This window comes from Lissotriton vulgaris, chromosome 7, assembly GCF_964263255.1.
Source record: "Lissotriton vulgaris chromosome 7, aLisVul1.2, whole genome shotgun sequence".
Taxonomy (NCBI): domain Eukaryota; kingdom Metazoa; phylum Chordata; class Amphibia; order Caudata; family Salamandridae; genus Lissotriton; species Lissotriton vulgaris.
The window spans coordinates 740,560,945-740,586,792 of NC_141695.1; positions in this window are offsets into that span (position 1 = coordinate 740,560,945).

The following is a 25,848-nucleotide window of genomic DNA, read 5'->3' on the forward strand; positions in this document are numbered from 1 at the left end:
AAGCTCAAAACTGAGAGATGTCACCTTTTAATCAGGGTTAGCGTTCCGCTGCCAGAGGTAACAATTACGTATTGAGAGAGGGAGGCAAGTTGTGCTCCACGTGAATACGATCGCCTTAAAACATTTGTGTACCATGACAAAGTGAAGGCATGGACAGTAGCGCCCAGTCATGCGTTTGTTGCCATCATTCACATAGGATAACTGTCCGGGGGAGCGGGCCCAAAGGATACATCTTCAGTTTTTGCCCTTCGCCCCACCTGCTTGAAAAACGTCCAGCGTCGCAGGTGGGGGTCCTGAGGAAACAAACAGCTCGGCGGGGACGTCTAAAACTTGTTGATAAATTTGTGGTCCAGCCTGCTTTCGCCTTCCCCTTTTGCACATCTGTGGCTCTGGCATGTGGCCCGGGGGAAGGCCATGCAGCCGAGATGAAGCAGTCTGTGCCAAGACACAGACGAGAAACATCCATATCTTTCGAGAGACAGACGAACATCTGCGTGGGTGGGAAACAGAACAAATTCCAGACCAGTGTCTGTCCCTCGATTCAGACTGGACATCACTGCAGATGGCACCCCACAATGGTTTATTGCTCCATACACTGTTCTCAAAGGAACTCTTCTGTACAGATCCACGCCATAATGTACCAACGTATGCTTTTTTACTCAAGTGAAATATTCCAATCTGCTCAGTTTAAAGCGCCGCCAAGCTTATTGAGTGGTGGAAACAGAGGATTGTTCTGATTGCTCTGCCGGGCTTTCTTCCTATGTGATTGGGTCCATCCCAGCCCTAGCGGACGTTCGGAGCAATTACATTTCAAGAATTATGTTAATATATGATTATATTATTTTTGAATTTTCTAAAAAGATAAAACAAATATAAGTGAGATTCCACCACGTTTCCAATTATGGTAGATGTTACATTTCAATACACCAGCGCCCCACGTAACCCGGAAATCTAACATATTCCATTGGCAAGCAAATTGTCAAGCTCAGTTTCCAGCTGCAATCCTTGGCAAATATGATGTGAAAGGGTCCCAGATATCATTGGGTCTGGAGGCCCGTGGGTGTTCGTCTGCATAACTGTCCAGTTGGGCTTTGAAATGGCCATCTCTTTTTACTACATTTGAAACATGGGGTTCTGTCTTCCACCCCAGTGAATAGACACTCTCCTTTTTGCAAGCAACAATGCCACTAACACAAGTTTCGGTTTTGCTGGCTGGAGAGACGTAACAAGGCTCAAGAGACACATGGGGTGGGGTGGGGGGGGGGGGGGGTACATCCCACATGTTTCATCACCATATCAGAGAGAGCCTGTGTCACCTAGGTCCTGTGTGGAAAAAAATGGGGCTGCAAGACCAGGCCAAGTGTAGATAGTCTGCCGCAGGGTCGCAGCAGCGGGGACATTTCGCAAATGTTCGCAACCCATATGTTCTTAATTGGAGGGTAGAGTAGTACATCTGTTACAAATATTTAAAGTGAATAATCCTCTAATTACAATTTGATGTCAGCATACATGTTAGGGTGCATCGGAATTCCCAATCGGCTAATGTTAGTGGATTTTCTGAGACAGCATTCCATCTATCTAGTGCAGTCTTCCTGGTCTCGGACTTCTCGTGCTGAGAGGCGTTGTATAATTTGGCAGTGAGTTTCCTACGATAGGTGTGGAAAATCTGTAGGGACCCCAGTGTCAACAGTTCCTGTAGAAAGGAGGGATACAAAGCCCTCATGGCTACACGCAAGCAATGATATGTAAACACCAAGAGTGAGGTGTGCTTCTGAGTACCCAGGAAGTTGGCAAGCATAATGAAAGTTGCCCCAGGGTCCACGTCTCTCATCATCACCAGTGCCACCTCACCCAATATAGAAAGTGCTCTGGGCTGTTGAGAGACCGATAATGTTGGATGGTGCATAGTGGCAATGTTTGAGCGTACAATGGGGGTCTTACCTGCATGTGCACTAAGTGCCTGCCAGGCGCTCGTAGTGCTGATGATAGAGCTTATGTATGCCACTGTGGTGGCTGTGCCTGCATGGGGTAGTATAGTCCTCAGGGCAGTAGGGTGAGCATCATTGTTTTCAATTGCTTTTGTGGTGTATACCTTTGAGGATGATACCAGTAGTGTGCAAAGTGAACTTGTGCACACAAATAAAATAGTTAAAGGTCTGGGCCACCGGACGCCCCCTGAGTGTATGGACGTGTAGGTGTGTGCCAGCATATTTTATGTTGCCTTCCGGCCCAGGCGAGAGTTATCAAACAAGATTTGAGAATTTCAAAGAAGGCCTGAGTCAGAGGGATGGGGATATTTATAAAGAAGTACAGGAACGTTGGAAGTATTACCATCTTCATAATTGCCATTCTGCCAGCCAACAACAAGGGAAGGCGTATCCAACAGGTCGCCTGGTCCTCTAATCTCGATATGGTGGTACCATAATTCAGCCGAATAACTATCTCGGATCCCTTTGCACCCACACCCCCAAATATTTCACATGATCTGCGCACTATTTCAGTGGATAATATTCCAGGGCGTGAGGTTTTGTGCTTGGGGTCAGTGGAAACATATTTGATTTAGACACGTGTATACCCAGCTCTGGTAACACTCGTATTTTATGCATTTTTGAACAACTGACCTCAAATTGGTAGCAGGGTCATGGACGTATATCACCATGTCATCGGAATAGAGAGATATGACTAAGAGACGCTGGCGAAAGCGAAGGGCGGCATCAGCATGTATTTGTCTATTACGCAAGTCAGAGGTTTAAGTGCCAGGGCAAACAAGATCAGTGGCAATGGGCAGCCCTGCCACGTCCCTCTGTAAATATTTAATATTTCCGATGTAATGCCATTAACGCAGACCTGCGCTACCGGGTCCTCGTACAGTAAGTGGATCCACCGTAACAATACTTGTGGCATAACCATACGGGACAGGACCATGGACATATAACCATTATATAGAGTCAAAGTCCTCGATGGCATCTAGAAGCCCCACAGCTGCCTGGAGTGAGGGTTTTAATTGTTGGAGCACTGCAAAAATTGCAACAGGTTTTGTGTGGTGGATCATGAATGGAAAAAGCCTGATTGACCTGGCAATACTAGCGAGAATAACAGTGACGGAAGCTGCGCTGCTTGGATTTTTCAAGGATTTTGATATCTGTGTTAATTAGTGACAATGAGCAGGAAGAGTCAAGTCTCTTAGGCGCTTTGTCAGGTTTAAAAAGCATTATTATTAAAGCTTCCCTTAATGTTTGCCATAGGCCTCTTGATACATATCTCTGAGTAGTAGTCCAGAGACATCTTTTAAAATTCACTAGTGAGTCCATCTCTCCCAGAGCCATCCCATTGGGGAGTGTGCGAATTGCATCTCTTATCTCATCTTCAGAAATAAGCTGAACAAGAAATTCCCTGAGAGAGCCAGGCAAGTGCCAAATCATCCAGATATGATGCTGTCTCCTGTTCTGCTGCCAACATGTGGGCACTGTATAATATAATGTAGAAAACACACAAGATGATAGACGGAATGTCAAAACATTCACCCCCAGTCACAGATGTGGGTTAAATCCATAGTTATTTTGCTCACCAAGCCACTCCAGTTCAGACATGGCCATATGCAAATCAGTCTTGACCCTGTGCCTCATGGGAACAGTCCAGCCCGAACTGCCAAGCCATGTCTTCCCTGGACCTGAATCAAGCATACTAGGACCGGTTTCTGACTATCAGCCGTCTTCAGCCAGGATAGCTTGACTCCAGTAGCTTAGTGAGCATGGGATCCATGTCTGGGCATACCCTTCCCACATAGGGTGAACAGCAAAACACACAAGATGATGGACGGAATGTTGAACAATGGCAAAACTTTCACCCCCAGTCACAGATCTGGGTTTAATCCATCGTTATTTTGCTCACCAAGCCACCCCAGTTCAGACATGGCCATATGCAAATCAGTCTTGATTCGGTCCAGGGAATACATGACTTAGCAGTTTGTCTGGACCTTTCCCATGAGGCACACGGTCAAGACTGATTTGCATATGGCCATGTCTGAACTGGAGTGGTCTGGTGAGCAAAATAACAATGGATTAAACCCAGATCTGTGACTGGGGTGAATGTTCTGCCATTTTGCAACATTCCGTCCATCAATTGTTGTTTTTGCATTTGTCACCCCGAGTGGGATGGGTATTCTCAGACGCGAGTCCCGTGCTCTCCAGGCCACTGGACTCAAGCTTTCCTGGCTGATGACGGCTGATAGGCAGAAACCGGTCCTAGGATGCTTGATTCCGGTCCAGGAAAGACATGGCTTGGCAGTTTGGGCTGGACTGTTCCCATTAGGCACAGGGTCAAGACTGATATGCATATGGCCATGTCTGAACTGGGGTGGTCTGGTGAGCAAAATAACGATTGCATTATATAGTGTAGAAACCACAAATTTGGCTTCAATAGATGGGGCATCGTGGTGTGTGTCACCTTGGGAATTGATACTCAAAACATGTGCATGTTCCCTGGGTTCTCTGATTTTGGCAGCTAAACTATGTCCAGAATGGCGTCCCTCCCTATAGGCCCTTGCCACCCACCTCCTGGACATGTATCATATCTCTTGGCCCGCTCTCTTGGTGCTCTGTGTCGTTAAATTCTTTAATTTGTGTTCTGATCACGGCAAACATTGCGGGGTCAGGTTGGACTTCATAGCATCATTCTAAGTTTCACAAGGTGTTTTACAAGGACTGACGTTGAGAGCGGATGGCTCTCAGCACTCCTGCCTGAAGATTGATAAAGGCTCCTCTGATGGTAACCTCAAATGTCTCCCATGTTGTGTTCGCCTTACTCACAGAACTCTTGTCGTATTCAAAGTATTGTAAAATCGACATGCATATTCCATCTTGGAATACCGCATCCTGGAGCACTGATGCTTGAAGCCTCCATTGAAATTGTTAAAGTCTGTGGGTAGGAAGGACAGCTAACAGCAGTACAGGAGAATGATCTGATGGCATTTTCATCAGATGGAGTACATCAACGATCAATATGCTCACCTCCCTCGTCAGCAGACAGTCATCTAGCTGTGACCACATATTGTGTATGGATGAAATAAAGGTGCCCTCTCATTCCTCCAGGTGGCGTGCTCTCCACATATCTATGAGGCCATAGTCTTCCATGCCCTCTCGCAGTATTTGAGTGTAGTGTTTATCTTGCCAAGCCATGGTAGCAGACCTATCTAATGTTGGATCTAAGTGAATATTAAGGTACCCTCCCCAGATAACAGCTAAGGGTTTCAGGTCATGTAAGTGGGTGCATATTTTAATAGAGAGGTCAGGGTCATCTATGTTAGGTCTTTATAGATTTATAAGAGTAACAACAGTGCAACCAAGGTTTCCTTGAACAATAACATACCTTCCTTGGTCATCTGCCTCAGATGGTTTAAAAGTCAATGGTATACCCTTCTTTATCAGGACAAGGATGCTCCCTGGAATAAGAGGAAAAAGAGGAGGCTATCCGGACATCTGCCCACTTAGATACCATTTTGTTTGCAACTTGTGCTGTTAAGTCCGGATTTGGAAGAGTGCTACGTGCAAATGGTGGTGGTCTAACTAGGCAAACACCTGTCTGACTTTCTTGGGATTATTTAAACTATGCATATTGCATGTGAGTAGGTTAACCTGCTCTCATGTTGGTCCAATTAAGAAAGGGACAACCATGGAGTACTGTATACATACAGGAGGTATGCAGGGGCCCGATGCATGACTACACTGGCTGTGGCATATGGAAGGAATCTCAAACAGTAAACAGAATACCCACCCTTTGCCCTCTTTAGAACTTGAACAATGCCAAAGCCATCCTAATTCAACGAAAAAAGAAACCAATATATAGTTGAACCCACAAATAATACAATCAAATATATATTTGTAAATGTTCTGTGCAATCATTTGGGGTGCACCCTAGTGGGTTAGCTAGAGGCCAAAGTGCCCTCCAGATGGACAAAGGTGGCCAAGAACCTGACTGAAAACAGTCAAGGAAAGCAATGAATGTTGCGGGTGATAACCCTAGGAAGCAGCAGGCCTATAAGAGCATCCTATGTGCTTGCTCCACTAAGCTCAAGCACCAAACAGACTCTATGTTGTGACAGGCAGATTGGTAGGCTCCACAGTCATTACCACCATCAGAGTTCCTCAGCATCAGGTTCTGCCCTCGGCAAGTTGCGACTCGATCGAGTGAGGGATTTAACAAACTCAATGGCTGCTTTTGGCGCAATTAATAATTTCTGTGTTCCATCATGTTCCACATGGAGGCGGGTAGGATGGAGGATGGCGTATGGCGTATGGTACTTCCGCTGCTTGTAGTTTATTTTTGACCTGGAAATATTTGTGCCACGATTCTGATAATTTAATAGTTTGGCGATGATCGGTCTCAGTGTGGATCCAGTATGGGCGTGCTTGCAGAGCTATGGGATCTCTACACAATTAATACCCGAGATAATTGCTTGCTTCCAAATATTTCTTTCATCATGGATTCTAAATCGTTTTCCAGTCAGACGTATTGGTGGATTCCGGTACGCCTGTAATATGGAGATTATTGTGGCATTATCTAGCTTCTAGGTCTCCATTTTAAACGTGGATTACTGCCAGCTCTTTGTCCATGTTGAGCTGCTTGATAGTAAGTGTCTGTATGTCAAACTCCGCAGTGAATATGCATTGCTGTGCCATTGGAAATCGAATTGCGTGCTTATCACGTTTAGTCGCCATATTGCCCATTCTAATATTTAAATTTTCTATCTTCCCATCAATCTATAGCAGGCTCAGTTGCATGGTAAGCGATGTGGTCTCCTAGGAGGGAGTTATATGGGCAGTAGTTCTTGCTCAAAATCTAAGTGTTCATGTTGTTGTGGTCTGTCCAAGCGCTTTGATTTGAATGAGATTCGGGCCTGTTGTTTGTCTGTTTTCCCCGTAGTGGTCAGGTATGCAGGTGCAGTATCAACTAGTCTGTGCAATTCTGCCACTAGCGATTTATTCGTACCTATCGTTTCTGGACCAGAGTGCTGCCTATTGAATGTCGATGTCATCATCATAAACAATCTTTATTTCGACAAAATATTGCCATAAAAGATACAAAACAGCTTAGTAAAATAATTATAAATAGTACATTAAAAACAAGCATCTGCAAGGCATTTTTAAACCGACACATATTCCAATTTTAACAGTTATCCAGCCTCCCTGTTTAGTAGATGTCTTCTCTTATGCCATATGCTTTCTAGGTATTTGGCTACGGCAAAAACAATCATACCAGATAAATCAGTTTTAAAAATGCTGTATGCATGCAAACAGTGAGAACATTTTACCCCTGCACTTTCCCTACTGTTGCACTCTCTGGAGTGGGAATAGTAATTTTTACCCGTACGCTATCCAACACTTTCCCTACTGTTGCACTCTCTGGAGTGGGAATAGTAATTTTTACCCCTACGCTATCCAACACTTTCCCTACTGTTGCACTCTCTGGAGTGGGAATAGTAATTTTTACTCCTACGCTATCCAACACTTTCCCTACTGTTGCACTCATTGGAGTTGGAATAGTAATTTTTACCCCTACGCTATCTAACACTTTCCCTACTGGTGCACTCTCTGGAGTTGGAAAAGTAATTTTTACATCTACGCTTTTCAACACTGTCCCTACTGTTGCATTCCTTGGAGTGGGAATAGTAATTTTTACCCCCATGCTGTCCAACACTTTCCCTACTGTTGTACTCTTTGGAGTGGGAATAGTAATTTTTACCTCTACGCTATCCAACACTTTCCCTACTGTTGCACTCTCTGGAGTGGAAATAGTAATTTTTACCCCTACGCAGTGAAGTAGTGTGGCTCACTGGTTAGAGGCGGCAGACCCGAGAGCAGAGGACGGCCCGGGACCAGGGTTCGATTCCCGGCGCGGCAGGTTTCTGGACCAGGGTCAGCGGACTCGATAATTCTCTCGCCTCGGTGCCCACTCTGATCAGCGATCACACTCAGCAACTCTGGGCATTAGCTTGCCTCATCTTCACTAACGGCCCCACCAGACCACCGGGGATGCCTGGTCTCACCCTGGAGATACCCATTAAGGGACCATCTCTCAGGGAAGCCAGGAAGGGTTTCGCAGCGGTCGAAGCGCCTTGGGACCCTCCGGGTAAGTAGTGCGCTATATAAATGCCTATACATTTACATTTACATTTACATTTACGCTATCCAACACTTTCCCTACTGTAGCACTAATTGGAGTTGGAATAGTAATTTTTACCCCTATGCTATCTAATAGTAATTTTTACCCGTACGCTATCCAACACTTTCCCTACTGTTGCACTCTCTGGAGTGGGAATAGTAATTTTTACCCCTACGCTATCCAACACTTTCCCTACTGTGGCACTCTCTGGAGTGGGAATAGTAAATTTTACCCCTACGCTATCCAACACTTTCCCTACTGTTGCAATCATTGGAGTTGTAATAGTAATTTTTACCCCTACGCTATCCAACACTTTCCCTACTGTTGCACTCTCTGGAGTGGGAATAGTAATTTTTACCCCTACGCTATCCATCACTTTCCCTACTGTTGCACTCTTTGGAGTGGGAATAGTACATTTTACCCCTACGCTATCCAACACTTTCCTTACTATTGCACTCTCTGTAGTTGAAAAAATAATTTTTACATCTACCCTTTCCAACACTTTCCCTACTGTTGCATTCCTTGGAGTGGGAATAGTAATTTTTACCCCCATGCTGTCCAACACTTTCCCTACTGTTGTACTCTTTGGAGTGGGAATAGTAATTTTTACCTCTACGCTATCCAAAATTTTACTTACTGTTGTTTTTTTTGGAGTTATGATGGTATTTTATTCCCTCCGTTATTTAATATATTTTGTATAGTTTTAGCTAATGTAGTATATAATTAATTTTAAAATTATTAAAAGTCACTTTATTTTTTTACATTTATTTTGCATAATTATTTAATTTTTATTTGTTACTATTTTGTGTGTATAGATGAATTTATCATTTATAATATTTTTAATTATTTATAATGTATTACAATAATTATTAAAACGGATTATTAAGTAAGTATATATAATATATATTGTGTGTTTAATTATTTTTTATTAAATTATGTATATTACTTATTAATTATAAATATTATAAAATATTTTTAACTATGTTTATTATCTTTTTAAGTATTATTTAATTTATTTTACATATTTTGTATAATTAAAAAAATCGATATTGTTTTTTAAACAATATTTTTGACATCAATATTTTTTTCGATATTTTTGCATTTACCTTGTTGTAGATAGAATGACGAGATTGTTGACATCGATATTATTGATCCAATATTTTTGTACCTCGTTATTATGTCTTTCTATATTTTGTCAGACATTCGTCACCAAGGCCAGCAGGTCTGTCTCACACTCCCTAGTGCTCCAGTGGGCAGCCAACCAGGCATCTCAGGGCAGCGAACACGAACCTCACACAGTGCAAACACTGCAAGCCAAACATCAGCCAGATCAGGCAGTCAATCACTCGCACGGTCCACCTCCAGCAATAATTAGCGGCGGATGCTCCAGCAACCAGTCACAGGCTAGTACATAGTTCAGCGGCCGTCGCAGTCTGTGTCTGCAACGCATGACATGCCGTCAGACTGAGTTCTCAGGCAAGGGCTAGGTCTGTGGGCCTTTCTTTTAAATACCTCTGTCTGTGTTGGCGATCAGCAGTATGTTTCAGCCCCAAAATGTCCCTGCTCAGCATTGGGCCACAAGTCCACTCTTGATAGGCTCAGTAGTCAGGCGCAACTATTTCTCACCGCAGGAGCGTTCAGGCCCGGCAGGGACCCAGTGCAGTTTTTTTGGCCTCACAGGCACTGCCCAGTCATCAGCAGCACAGAGATGCTACAGTGCGTATCCCAGATTATATGCCCCTTGTTAGAGGAGCAGATGTCAAGCAAACCAGCAGATAAATAACAGATTGTCGTTCCCGGCTGGCAGATCTACACTAACATGTGGCCATCTTGCCGTTGGCTCTCTAGCGCCCTCCAGATTTATGGTAAGATATGGATGGGTCAGCTATGCGAAGTGGTGGTGCTAAATTAAGATTCCGGCTTTATTTGGGGGTCAGTAAATGCTTGTCTGTTCATTGATGGAGAGTGGGGAGTGCCTGCTTCTTTGCAATAATTCAGTAACATTTTCACCATGTCTATTTGAAATGTCCTGCTCGGGAGAAAATCAGTAGAGCTCATAATGGCAAATTAGTCTGTCTCTCTATCTATCTATCTATCTATCTATCTATCTATCTATCTATCTATCTATCTATCTATCTATCTATCTATCTATCTATCTATCTATCTATCTATCTGCCTTCTTGCTAGCCTGTTTTAAAAAAAAATGTTTACATTCCCTAATGCTTTCAGTTGCAGGGACTTTAAACTTAGCAATGCAAACCCAAAGATTATTGGAATGTGTGATTCCTTGTAACCACCACCACCATAAGCTCTTCCATAATGGAATACCACTCACGTGATATTGCACCTGACACCTCAAATGGCATCATTGCTGAGATCATAGATGGCATCACAGATCAGTAATGGCATACTTCAGTGATTCATACAAGACATGTGGAATGGCTTGTGCCAGTTCCTATAGGAGCACAGACTGGAAATCGCCATTGGTCATTATCACTTCCTGGTATTCAGAGGAGTGTAGGGCATAGCCTGCAATCCTGCCGTATGTGTATCGTGTAGAGACACATAAGAAATACCTGTATGTAGAGTGCACTGGTCATGGCATCTGGTTAGGTACTGTGCATGCCTCATGCTAGGGCAAGGGTCATGTTGGCCATGATGTGAAGGCCTGAAGCAAAGCCCTTTAGAGAGTGTGCGGTGCTGATACTATGGCCATCCAGTATTCTAGGCAACAACCCAGGATATCATGAACAAGAATTCTGTTTATATTGCATACAAAGTCATTAGCAGATAGGGATGGTCTGCACAGTCTGTAATGCCACTTGTGTCACCCTGGATATTATGAGCAGGGCATGAACGGGGAAATATGTCAGCGCCTGCATGTTCATTTTAAAGTTTCATCTCTCTGACTACACACGTAGTGACTTCTCAGGGGTAATCGGAAACTTCATTGTTCAAAGCAATGGCCTCCAGTTAATTTCCATTTTTCCTGGAAACCTTTGATGTCACAAATTAAACAAATGTAAGAGTTCTACATGTGTCATTTCATTGCTGTATTCCACTCCTAATTCAGACCTTTGAAAAAATAAGACCTTTACTGGCTATTGCTAAATGCAAGGTCATTATTGTTAATGTCTACAACCTAAATTAAAATATCCCAAAGTACATAAAGTCTATAACTCCACAGTCGGAAATACTTTATGCACTGCCTTTCTACCATAAAGCTGCATATATTTTCTTCACTTTTTCTTTCAAAATAGTTTTTTTTTGCAGCTTTATAATGTAAAATTCTTTTTTTATGGCTTAAATGTGAAGTAACATAGCGCGAGTATCTGTGTTGTCCTTTATAGGGTGCTGCCTCAAGCAGCCAGGTGTGCATTTCCTTTTAAGTTTGACGCCCTGCTCTGAACTAAGAGACAACCATTGCAAAACTCGCAGGGGGGGAGAAAAAGAGGCTCCGTCCATTAGTACACATTGAAAGCATCTGGGTGCTGCTGCATTGTTCCTATGTAATGAACACCTTCAGGTTGGCAGCAGTGCCAAGAAGCAGGGCGCGAATTGTCAGGAGAACAATGCAGCACACGAGGCTAGCACTTCCATGGGAAATCAACCAGTGCCATGAACTGCCCAGGCCCCTTCTAGCCGCAGCCTCATGCAGGTTCTTACTGGGATGCGTGTCTGGGACGTCTTGACACAAGTATAACCTGCACACTGAACACTGCTATTGCAGCACATTCACAGAAGAGCATGGAATATGGAGGAAGCAGCACCGGGCTCTAAGGTGGCGCCATAAGGCTCTCAGCGAGTTAATTACAGTAGCAAGCTGTATGTCAATCTGCTGGGTTCAAAATGGTCCTGTGATCAGATTAAACGGGTCGGTTGCTAGCGGATGGCCAGAATGTGTGCAAAGAGGGAGCAGCCCTATGGCATGGATGGACATCACAACCAGCCCTGTATCGGCAGGCACTGGAATTATGTGATTCTGCAGCTGTGGCATTGTATACATAATTATGGATTTGCCGCATTTGCCATACAATCCATCATCTGCTGCATAATATACAGATTTAACAAAACAAATGTTTCTAGCTCTAACTGACCAAAAGTTACAAAAAAATGCCAACGCGCAGTGGAAATCCTTTTGCAACAGTTGACTGGTTATCTTTCAATTGCTTCTTACTATATTTGAAAGTTGAACTAGTGGTAATAAGAAGACATTTTTGCCTAGGTAATAATGAAGTAATACTATGAAAAATGAATTAAATGAAAAAGAGATTTATAAAGCGCAAAACAGTTACCTGAATGTGTCAAGGCGCTAGCTCCTCAAAACAAACAGACATTTTAAGATCTTGACACTTGGTTAGAGGTTAAACAACCATGTCTTCGGCGCCTTCCTGAATGCCAACAGGTGAGTCGCATCCTGCAATTTCTGGGGGAGAGAGTTCCAGAGTCTAGTTACCCCAACCCAAAAACTTCTAGCTCCCCACGCACTTTTCTTGAACCTAGGGATAATCAGATTGTGAGATTGAGCTGAATGTAGCTGGCGTGCAGGGACCTACAGGTGAAAAATTGCTTAAAAAAGACTGGCCCAATATCATGAGTTGCTTTAAATGCTATGCACAAGGCTTTAAACTCAATGTGTCACTTCACTGGTAGCCAGTGCAATTCCTATAAGGCAGCAGTGGCGGATTTATGCTTAAGGATATTCAACAGAACAGCCACTTTATGCGGGATAATTAGGGAACCTCCCTCAATATAATCAGTAGTGGGGGAACTTGCCTGGCACATTTAGTTTTAAAGCCATGCACCACTTTCTATAATAGCAAAGGTCAAGGTTGCACGGTTTCCTGTGCCTGGCCAATTATGAAATAATTAATGGCACTTCAGATGATGCATAGTTTAATGATGACATATTTTTAATTACTAATACATTTATTTGGTGATGTTAAATTATGCACTTTTTAAAAAAAAGTGACAGATAATTTGAACTGCCAGTACTGTACTGCTACTGCTCTGGAAAACACATCCATCCATGTCACTAGCAGAACCCACCCACTGGGATTAGATGGGAAAGTTTAATCTTAGCTTCGGTGCTGATCCTTCCAGCATAGAGAAAAAGCAAAACATCCTCAAAATGTAAAACATCTTGCTTTTTTAATAATCCCTTGTGGTATGTTTTCACTTCAGCAATAATTGTGTTTTCGCTGTGTGTATTTTATTTTACAGGCATTGCAAGGCCGGCTAATCTGTTCCATGTGCCCCGGTGGCCCAGCAGCGCAATGGACGGGGCTCCCGTGTCAGCACCTCGGTCTGCTTCGGATAGTTTGCAAATTCGACATAACGCTGTGGATTAGCGCTGGTACTGGGCAGGGCACGGCCCTGCCACATAGGATGAGGGAGGCTTTAGCGGGCACATTCCTGGCTCGGTGCTGCTCTGGTCGGGATTTAATTGAGCGACATTTATATGACAAAGCAAAATAAGTAAATCCCCTCAGGGCTCGAGCGATGCAAATATTCCAGTTGACGCGCTTCAGTCTCACGAGGTCCGGAGTAACTTGTTCGTGCTTGTCTGAATTTTAAAGCCTACACAGTCATTTGGCAGACATGTACAAAATACAGAATCTATAGCGCCTTGACATGCGTGTTTGACATACGAGTGAGGTCTCAGTCGTTTTCTGTTTCTAATTTTCGACTAAGCTAGGGCAGAAAGGCATCTTTGACCTTCCATATCCTCTCAGATAAAATGACAAGTCTGCTTTATGTTTCTGCTCCCAAAAATCATTGTCTCACTGCACAAAAAAACTGTCCTATTATCAAAGCTTTCACCAGGCTGTATCTGAAATGACAACCATTTTGAGATTCACAGAAAATGCTTTCTGATTTATACCTAAAACATGCAATTTATTGTATGCATGGTAAACGTATTGTAGCCACAAAAATGGCTATTCATGGCTGTCCTAATAAACCTATATGTGCAAGTATATGCATAGTGTACGTTTCAGAATTCCAGCGGTAGGGAAAAGCAAGCATTAACGGATTTTTTTCAACAAACTAAATTGTGTTACTACACACAGAGCCCTTCGGGTATACATACCACGTAACCCCTTCACATTTTCTAATCTTTCCTACAGTACCTGCATCACCTCTACATTGCTCCTATGAATGAGGTGCAGGATGCTTGTTCTCCTCTTGTCTTCAGTCCTTATACGATATAGCTTATCTGGTGAACGGGAGAATAATTCCATTTCGGGATTTAATTTAGCCGTTATACTCGAGGATTCAAAATAATGCATTTGGTAGACAAGACCGAGAGCGACACACAACATGTTCTTATTATATGGTGACTTGACTGTATTGTTTTAATTATCTAAACATCACTCTTCAGTAGGTGTTTGGTGCATTTAAGGCCCTCCTACAAAATGTGGTTTACATTTTTCCTTAGAAATTGTCCCGGGAGTCTCTAAAAACGTGGTTGGAACGTTATTCACCGTTTGGGTTGTACTAACACGATGCTCTTTATTTTATAAAAAATTGAGAATTTTTCTTTGTTGTGACGACACTTCCTGAGTTGCCTTTTTGGGCGGGGAAGCACTCCTGGCTTTGGAGTGGAGATTTTCTTAAATTCATGATGTGTTGGTCTGTTTTGTAATGCATTTTCTTTACAGCATATCTGACAGTCTCCTGGAAATAGCCATTTCGACTCAGTGCGCAGTGTAGGAACACTTGGGCAAATATGCACATGTAAATATCAATTCAACACAACTTAACTTTGTGAATTATGCAAATGACACATGTATATGGAGAAAAAAATGTGAATCCAGAACACCATGTATGGAATAAAGAACAACAATGGCAGCCCAGGCATCAAATAGAGTGAATTTCTAATGAAATAAAAGTGTTTATAAAACAGTGATGGGAGGTAAAGTCTGCAAAAAACAGCATTATGTAGTGTCGGCAGGGATCCACATACTCAATTCCTTGATGTGCCAGGGTGCAAGTGACCTGGTTCAACACGCCCAGCAGATGGAGCATCATTTGAATAATGCATCGACTGCTTCATCAAGTTTCAGTTTCCAGCCATGCACTGGTGAATTTCCAAACAAACACCTTGCACAGGATGCAACGTCATAGGGTTAGCAGCATAGAATTTGATGGCATCACTATTTCCTTATGTTTTTGAATACCGTTGTGAGTAATGGTTCGCAGTTCAGTGTCTGTTTTCCCAAAAGCATTCACTCTGTTCAAAACCTGCTCCCACATGGATATGATGAGACTCTAGTACACAAAGCATTTGTGCCAAGAACGCTTTGTAATGCTTTCTTCTTTCCTATCTGTACCTCCTAAAATCCTGTATTTTCAAAATGGGTAAAAGATACTTGGGTGCAACTGTCCTATAAAACATACACAAATAGGAAATGCATCAAGGTCTGGGGTGAAGTCTCATCACAAGGGCATAAGCATACTACTACACTGTCATAGTGTCCCTGCGGGAAGCCTAAATGTCATCTATTGGACCCCAATCTAAAACTAAAGAGAAATATTCACTACCATGGATGGATGACTAAGTCTAGACAGGGGTAAGCGCATAATAGCTTGAACTGTGACATATTCCTTGATGGAACTGAGCAGCAGTTCCCACCTTGTCACTCATTACGCCTAGTTCCCATAAATGCTTGTTTAATCCAGACCTTGTCATTGGCATCAGTTCTACATGTGAAGACACTATAGCTGCTCTACCCAACTTTGCAGTACTTACCCAAATATATTGGAGCCAAGGATTCTAACACCATATTCACAAGATAAAAATCCTCAATGATATGTTTATTTAGGAAGGCAAGCTCATTTCTCCAGATGGATGCCCACATCAACAGGGGGCCTAAATAAATGTTATCTTCAAAGTAATCCATTCCTTCTTGTAAGGTGAAATGAGGTCTACACACTGGAAGCCCCAAGAGGCGGCTGTACATATGAAATAAAATTAAATGAAATGAAATGTGTAAAGTGCAATGGCTACCCTGAGGACTCCCAGCACAACCTGTGGTCGGGCAGGAGAGAGTTAAATGCGGTTCCTAAAGAGCCATGTTTTTAGGTGTCTTTGGAAGGCCAACTGATTGAGCTCCTGTCGAACAGAAAGTGGGAGAGTGTTCCAGAGGGTGGCAGCGTTATAGGTGAAAGATCGTCCGCCACATCTTGATCTCCTTATTTTAGGGGGTAGGGAAAGGAAGGCTGTAGTTAAGCGGAGGCTCCTCCTAGATTGGTATGGGGCGATTACGGATTGGATGACGGCATGGTCATTCTTCCAGAAATTTTTGTGGGCCAGACACATATCTTTAAACTGGTTCCTTTCCCTAACCGGCCGCCAGTGCAGGGAACTCCGGGAGAGGATGAGAGCCTGGACCATGATTCTTCTGGCCTGAAAAGGGAGGAAGAGAAGTATCTTTCACAGTATCATAAGTAGGCCAAAGCAGGTGGCTGAGAGTTTCGCTGCCTGATGGTTGAAAGTGAGGGAACAGTCAATGCATATGCCCAGACTCTTAATCTGGTCTTTTGGGTCTGGGGTGGGCTCAAGACAGTTGGGCAGAGTTGAGTGAAAGGGAGTTGCCCAGGAGCAGGAGCTCCATCTTATCCTCATTAAGTTTAAGGCATGAGAGCTCCATCCATCTGGCAACCTCCTCTAGGCAACAACCTAGGGTGCTAGATGACTGCTCGGGTGGTATAACGCCACCAGGAGCTGAATATCATCTGCATAGGTGATGATTTTTATGCCAAATGGATGGATGTGGGGTTCAGGGAGGAGCCCTGAGGAACCCCACAACTAAGGGGCCACTGATTGGAGACAACATCTCCTTTGAAAACCTTAAATGATCGCTCACTCAAAAAGGATTGTACCCAGGTTAGAGTGGTACTGGATACTCCTAGGTTTTTAAGTCGGAGGATCAGGGTGTTGTGGTTTACAGTGTCAAAAGCGGCACTGAGGTCATGGAGGATAATCGCAGCATTACCTCTCAGCCGCGGCCCGTGGAGGTAGTTCGGTGGGGCAGGGTGGAGGGTGATAAACTACAGAATATTGATAGTTGCCGTTCAGTAAAGAATGTAGTAAATAAAATGAATTTCGTAGCGCACCCTGCATCGCAAAATGCAATGCAGCGATGCAACGAAATTCGTTTTATTTATTAAATTGTTTACTTACCTGCAATTATCCATATTCCATTGTTTACCACTCTCCACCCTGGCCCTCCCCCGCACCGCCTCCCTGCCCCACCGAACTCCCTCCACGGGTCACGGCTGTTACCTCCTTGATCCCGGATCCTCCTGGCCTATTCAGTTGCTGCGAAAAGGGCGGTTTCCGTCCCAAATTGGGGGCGAAAGCAGGTCTGGGAGAAATGGAGTATATCGTTGGATTCAATAAAGTCCACCAAGTTAGTGTTAATGTGTTTCTCAAGAATCTTGCTCACCCAGGGGAGAAGAGAAATGGGACAGTAGTTGGAGAGATTGTCCTGGTTCAATTTAGCTTGATTTTCATATCTCCGTAAACTTTTTACATCAATGTGGCCCCAAATGCTTGCACCATATGTTAAAACTGGGAGACATTTCCCATTATAAAATTGATTTTTGAATGTGGAACTATTGATTTGTTTCTGATGATGGAAGCTAGATTAAATAAAATTCCTATAAATTGTACAAAGTGTTGTTTTGTGTTAGCTAGACAGGGGCCTCAGGTACTGCCTATTATTATTATTAATATTATTATATTTATTTTTATAGAGCGCGCAGCTACCCGGAGGTTTCCCGGCGCTAGAGACATTTTGAGCGAAAAATACAGTAGGGGGACAGAGGGGCCTGTAAGAGGGTTATTGGTTAAACAACCATGTCTTTAGGTTCCTACGGAATTGGAGGTAGCATTTGTCCGTGCGGAGCTGGACGGGGAGAGAATTCCAAAGAGAAGGGGCAAGGTATGAGAAGAAACGTCCACCCATTCTTGCTCTGTTTATCCTAGGTCCCTGAAACCTATGTTGGCATGAGGAGCGTAGCGTTCTTGGGGGGCAATATTGATGAACAAGGGTGCTTAGGTAGGATGGTGCTTTGCCTGCCTTAATTCTGTGCATGAAACACATGGCTTTAAACTTTGTGCGGCTTTCGATTCGAAGCCAGTGAAGACTACATAGACCAGAGGAGGTGGGAGATTTTTTGGGCAGTTTGCAGAGCAGTCTAACCGCTTCGTTTTGTACTGTTTGAAGTTTCCTAGTGACTTCTTTACAGGCTCCCAGGTACAAGATGTTGCCGTAGTCCAGTCTAGATGTGATTAGGGCCTGGACTACGGTTTTTTGTGTGTCCTGGGGGAGCATCCATATGATTTTCCTGAGCCACTTGAGGATGGTAAAACAAGTGGCTGCAACTCTGACCACTTGTTGTTTCATAGACATTTGGTCATCAAAAATGATGCCAAGATTGCGAGCGGTTTTGGAGGGAGAGGGTGTGGAACCCACCTGAGGTGGCCAATGTTGAGGGCCCTATAAAGCAGTGTGTTTACCAAACAGAAGCAGTTCGGTCTTTCCTCCGTTGAGTTTTAGTTTGTTATCATGCCTCCATTTGGCAATGTTGATAAGGCCGGAGCAGAGGGAAGGCGGGTTAGAGTGTGCATTAGCGGAGAGTGAATAAATAAGCTGGGTGTCGTCAGCATATGAGTAAATCGTCAACCCAGATTGTTCTGCTAAAGTAGCAAGGGGACGATGTATAAATTGAACAAAATGGGGCTGAGAATCGAGCCTTGGGGAACCCCAAATTGAGAGTCATGGGGTTTTGAGGAGGATGTGGAAGAAAAGACTTGGAAGGTTCTGTCAGTAAGGAAACTTTTGAGCCATGCAAGGGCAGATCCAGTTATGCCACAAGTTTGCAAGGTGTTCAGGAGAATGGTGTGAGAAACCGTGTCAAACGTGGCACTGAGGTCGAGTAAGATGAGTGCCACGGTTTCCCCATTGTCAACTTGCTGGCGTATGGTCTAGGAGACCCCTAGAAGGGTTGATTCGGTTGAAAAACCTGCTCTAAATCCCAACTGGGATGTGTGAAAGAGGTTATTTGTTTCTGTAAAGTTGGTAAGTTGGGTAACAATATGTTTTTCCAAGATTTTAGAAAATAGGGGTAGGAGCGAGATTGGGCGGAAGTTAGAAGGGTCTTCTGGATCCGCAGTAGCTTTTTTCAATAATGGTGATACCATGGCATGTTTCCATGCCTTGGGAACTTTGGCTTCCTTTAAGGAGGAGTTAAGGAGCTCCAGAATGAGCGTAAGTGATGAGGTGTCAAGTGTCAGAAGGATTTGTGGGGGAAAGGGGTCCAGAGGGGAACCAGATTTGATAGTTTTAATGATTTCACGTAATTATGACATATTGAGCAGATCCCAGTTAGCTAAAATCTGAGGGGTGTTACCTAAAGATGGATCCGGTCTAACATCATCAGAGTGAGAAGTCATTTTCGGAGGTTCAGGTACTATTGGAGAAGAAGTTGGGTCTTTGAAGTCTGCATAAATTTTGACTATTTTGTTTATAAAGAATTCTGCGAGAACATTGCACTGTGAAGAGTCTAGACAAGGGGCTTTCGGTTGACAGGTGGAACCAGAGAGGTCTTGCACAATTTTAAAAAGTGCTTTGGGACGGTTTTGAGCATTTTCAATAATTGATTTGGTATATTCAGCTCTGGCTATTTTACAAATAGCATGATATTTCGATAGGGCATCTTTATATAGTAGCTTTATTGAGGGGTCGTAGTTTGCACGCCATCGACGCTCTAAATTTTTACAAGCAGTTTTTTCAAGTTTAATTGAGTCAGTAAACCAGGGGGCAGGGGGATGATGTGGGTTCTGTTTTTTATTTCTTTGTGGAAGGCATACATTGATGGCAGAGCTAAGCCAGTTAAGAATGACTGCGGTTTCCTCGATGTTTGTTATGTTAGTGAGGGGCCTGGCTTCATCCAGGCGTGCATTCAGCTGGGCAGTATCGAGTTTTTTCCAATTTCTCATTACCCTAGGTCCAGTGGGAGCATTCTGAGAGGTGACAGGTAGGGGGACAGTTATTGTAAATTCCACCAAGTAATGGTCGGACCAGGGGATGGGTACATGTGGTTTACATACAATATTATCAAGATTGGAAAAGACCGGGTCAAGTAGATTGCCGGCCTTATGGGTTGGGCCAGAATTGCAGAGAGTAAGGTTTAATGCTGCTATGTCAGCTATAAGGTTGGTACTGGTATGGCAGGAGATATTGTTAAAGTGGATATTTAGGTCTCCGACTATCAGAAAATTAGCGGACTCTAAGAGGAACGGGGCAATGAACTCAGGAAAGGAAGTTACCCAGGTGCTGGCTGTGCCAGGAGCACGATAGATTAGAGCACCAGATAAGGTGACGTTTGTGGATAGTAGAAGCTTGAAGGATCCAGCTTCACAGTTTTGGATATCAAGGTATTTCCATTTGCATGTGTATATATTTTGGAAAATGATTGCAATCCCACCTCCCTCTTTATGCAGTCTATTTTTGCTAATGTAGGTATAGTTAGCGGGTAGTGCTGCTGCTATATCTGGCCCGAGCTGTTGTTCAACAAGGTCTCAGTAAGGAACAGTGCAGCTGGTTGTGATGTTGTAAGTAGTTCAAAGATATCCATTTTATGTTTTGGTAATGACCTGCAGTTCAGAATAATAAAGGAGACTTCATTTAGGGGTGGAGTAAGATCTTGTGTGGGCCGTGACGGTGGAAAGTCGGCAGTTTCCAGATTAATTGCGGAGGGTGTGGATAGGAGGCTTAAATTGCAGTGGGTACATATTGAGGGGGTATGCATGCAACTAAGGACCGTGCATTGAGAGCGTTGAGCGGAATTACATGCAAGAATAGTATCTCTGGAGTAGGTAATGGGGGTGTTAGAGGTTGAAACATAGGTTCTGGCCCCTGGTCCCGTCTGGTCGCGGACGGGCGCAGACGGGCAGGACTTTGGCTTGACTTCGGCGCGACAGCGGCGCGCCCGCTGCGCGCGTACGCTGCACGGCCGGGGACACATGGGTTTATATGGATAGGGGCAGAGTCAGCTGCTAATCGCTGATTGGTTGGGGATCAGGAAGTTGTAATCACTTGCTCCGTGGTGGGCTGTTCGCCGTCCCTCCACGCAAACCAAACCTTTGGTGGTGGACCGGGGACACGAACGTAGTGCAATATGTAAAGTGAGTGCTTTCAATTTTTAAAATAACATGTTTTACTAACACAGGTTAAAATGGTGAGCATTTCGTTTTTACCAGCGCTTAGAAATCCGTGTTCTCCTTGCTGTTCTCTGCGCTCGAGTAAATCAAACGTTAACCCTACATAGGGGAGGCAATGGATCTTCTCAGTAAATTTCCCTTTATACAAAGCAAATAGATTTAACATTTTTAGGGCCACAAGCCATTTTATAGGTTTGGATAAGTTAATTTCCAAATGTAATCACTCCAAAAACAAGGCAAAAGTATCAATCAGTTTGTCATACCATTTAGGGTGTTTGACAATACATTTGTGTTGTCCATATATAAAAGCACAGGTTCTAGTTTTTTCTTATTATTCAGCATATCTTGCCCTCCAGCACTCAGTGAGGATTCTAGCCAATTAATATATAATAAAAACAAAATTGGTAGCAGGGCCTGCATTCCCCATTTTCGACAAATCTCACTAGGGCAAAAAGATCAAATCAAATCAAAACCTTCTGCAAAACGTACAAAACTGTGGTCAGTGGCCAGGCGGTCTCCCTTATTTCAGGATTTAAAAAGGACAAAAGGGCGAAGTTGGAAGAACTAGAACAATATAGTCTATCCCAAGAGTGCCTTCTCACAATAACCAACAGGTCAGAGGCGAGACAGGACCTTGGCTTGAAATAGAGAGAATACGAAGACCAGGCACAGATGCCGCTCGAACTTCCCACCGTGTCACCAAACACTGTCTCTATGAGGTGGGAAATAAAGCAAACAAGTTACTGACATGGTTTGACAAATGAGAACAGTCCAGCGATGGGTACTACAAGTCAAAATGGGTGAGGGAGAATTAGTTAGAGAACAAACTGCATAGCTGAGACTTTAGCAGGCTACTGCACACAACTGTACTCCCCAGCAGTGCAGAAGGCAGCTGAGGATGCCAGAGCCTTTTCCTGGGGCATCAGACCGCCGTGTCTCTTGGGGACAGACCGGGAATACTTTGAGTCTGATATACCCGAGGAAGAACTGACAAGGGCTATCGAGGAGCTGCGATCCGGAAAAGGCCCTTGGGTGAACAGAATTACAATCAAATGATATAAATGATGGCCTCCAAGCTGGCCCCTCACCTACTAAATATGCATAAAGAAAGTAAGCAGCAGGGGGATTTACCACAAGACCAGAAGCTAGCCACAATAGTGGCAATTTATAAAGAGGGAAACCCCCTGAAGATTGAGCCTCACTTAGTAAGATCGCACTTTTAAACGCAGAGGTCAAAATACTAGTGAAAGTACTAGCTTTGCGAATGATTACTGTGCTCCAATGCTTGATTCACCCAGATAAATCAGAATTTATGCCTCACTAAAGCACAACCCTCAACTTTTGATATCAGCATGGGGTCCTGGGATAAAGGGAAAATCTGCAAGAATAGGACTTATTCTTGTCATTGGACACTAAAATGGCCCAGGATACAGTGGAATGGGATCATATCTTCGAAGTGCTGACCAGAGTAGGCTTTGGCCCACAATTCATAAATTAATATGGCTCCCATATGCTGAGCCTCTGGCACCAGTCTGAGCTACCAGTGGGCAATCCAGGCAATTAAAACTCCAGAGAAGCACTAGTTAGGGTTGCCCTCCTTCCCCGCTGATTTTTACCCTGGCATTGGAGCCCTTGGCAGCATGGATCCATTGAGATCCGCTGGGCAGAAGTCTGGGATGGAAGGAGAAATGAGAAGACAGAGTGTTTCAATACGCAGATGACGTGCTGGTCTATGTAACAGACCTAACTCTAAAAAGACTAATGCAGATCATAGCTATCTTCTGTAAATACTCTGGATACACCAATAATTGGCACAATTCCGTACTATATCCCTTTAAGGGCCCAAATGCCATGGATACCCCCAATTGCCCAGTGATGGTCACAACTGTGGGCATCTGATATTTAGGAATCTATATTATGCCAGACACAGACCTCTTCTTCCAGAATAATTTAGCCCCATTGCTGGAAAGGCTGAGGAACGACATGCGGTTTTGGAGATCTCTTCCACTCTCGTTGCTAGGGAGGGCAGCATTATTCAAAATGATCTCCATGCCCCGCATTCTATATGCCCTCCAAAACACCTGGCAGGTAGTGCCTAACTCATAATTTAAGGCCATTGAGGGGGGAAGTCAAAACATAGGGCCTCATTAGGATGGCGGACGGACCTGCGCCCGTCCGCCACCCCAGAGGGGGAGGGACCGTCCGCAGGGGCAGCGGCGGTCCCTATTAGGATGTGACTGCCACCCTGGCGGTCACATCCTGGATCTTTAACCTTGCGGCAGATGCTGCTTGAGGCAGCACCTGCCACAAGGTTAAAAAAGCATGTTTTACATTTACATGCACATAGCGGCAGGCACCGCATGGTGCCGGCCGCTTTGTGCATGTAAATGCAGGGGGGTGCCATAGGTACCCCCCATGTGCACCACCCACCCCCCCTTCACCCTGGGGGCCCGCAATGGGTCGCCAAAGAAAAGACTGTATGCCTTTTCTTGGCGGCATTGCCGCCGTGGAAAGGCATGTCCCAATGCAAATCCTAATATGGCTGGCGGTGTCTGATAGACACCACCACCATATTAGAGCTTTTCCGCCGCGGTCTGCGGCAGAAAAGCGGTGGATGGTCTTCCCGTCCGCCGATGACCCCCCAGACATCCTAATATGGCGGGGGGTCTTTAGAATCACAGCAGCGGTAAATCGGCATCCTCCGGGCCGGCGGTGGCTTCCACCCACCCGGAGGATGCAGATTCACCGCTATCCTAATCGGCCCCATAGTTGTGTGATGGGGTCCGGCACACATTGCATTATCCAAGCTCAGAAGGGGATGGTATGTTGGGGCATTGCTTTACCAGAAGTCCAACAATACTATTGGGTGGCAAAACTGACTACTATTAACAATTCTGTCTACTTCCCTCTGGCAGAGCTGGCATTAGGAAGGAATGGATAGACTCTTGCTATGTGTCAGGGGATATTGCAATCTTTGTATAGTAAGGCCAAATGTGGCGACAAACCAGGGCCCATGCAGATTGTGGTGCAACAAATATGGACTGCTCTGTTCACCTTGGGGTGGAAGATCGTCATCACACAGGCAGCCCTGATTTTGGATGCCAAAATTCTGGGCACCATGAGGAAATTGCCAGTGTTTGAGAAATGGATTGGGGAAGTGTGGGCACGGGGATATCCTATCCCCTGGCCCAACCAGGAACAAGAATACCAACTGGCGCCCACATAGATATTCCAATACATGCCACTACAATATACACTCTGGGTGGTGATAGCCAAGGGGACTGACCTTCTGCAATCTTCCCTGCTAGAGGATAGGCTTGTAGATGAAAACATGCTCAGAAAGGCCACATCTCTGACATATAAAAATTATATAACCACACGCCAGATGTCTTTGGGCAAGTTAGAGAATGATGGGATTGAGAACTGGAAGGGTTGGAAGATAGGTAATGGGAGGAAGCCCTCGCATCCCCCAGGGAAGTAGCCATATGTAGAGCGTTCAGGTTGGTACAACTGAAATTTTTACATTGTTCATTGAACGTCCGCATGATAGTGGTTAAGATGGGGAAGGCTAGAGATGTTTACTGCCTAAACAGGTGTAGACAGAGGGGCATTTTCATACAAACTGGAATGCCTGACAATACCAAAGTACTGGACTGATTCAACAGATTATATGAGGGAGGTGAGGGGAGTGTAAACATCTAAGCTAAAGGGTGTGTGCTGAATATTTGGGGAGATACAGATGCTGGATGATCGCAACGGACTTGGATGACGCTGGGCTTGACAGTGTTGAAACGGAACATAGTGTAGGCATGTGGAGTTGAGCAACCCTCAGGGTTAGAGTCCTGCAAATGTGACATGGACTGGTATATGATAACAGAGAAGGTTACCCATGAAGAGAGGGAATGTCCCCAGAAAAGGGGTAAAATCTGCGAAGACAAAAACTCCTATAGAGGCCACCTATGTAATGATCTGACTCAGCCATATGATTTGAGGACACATCCGAGACTAATACGACCAGTACTCAATGCTGAAAGAGAATAATGGGGTTTGGGGAGGGGTGGAGATGGTTATTTTGAACAATGTCTAGTATATGACAGTGCTATGTTTTGAATCTGATGCTATGTGCAAAATATTAATAAAAAGTAGTTAAAAAAAATATAACGTTCGCAGGAAGTCCACCCCGAATTTGATCCATAGTATATAATAGTACCCACAGTTTAGATCTATTCACACTGTTGTTGCATCACTGAATGTCAGTAAGAAGAAGGGCTCACAATTCAGTGTTAGTTTCACAGAAGTCCATGGGTGCCTCATCTACACTTGAGCTTTATATTGTGGAATTTTATTTATTGTAGACTCAACTTCATGAGGCTCTCTGGAGATGGCAAATGGGAAAGTTACTGGTCTTGGTGTAGTGTCATCAAATTCACCCACCAGGAGGCTATAGATCGTTT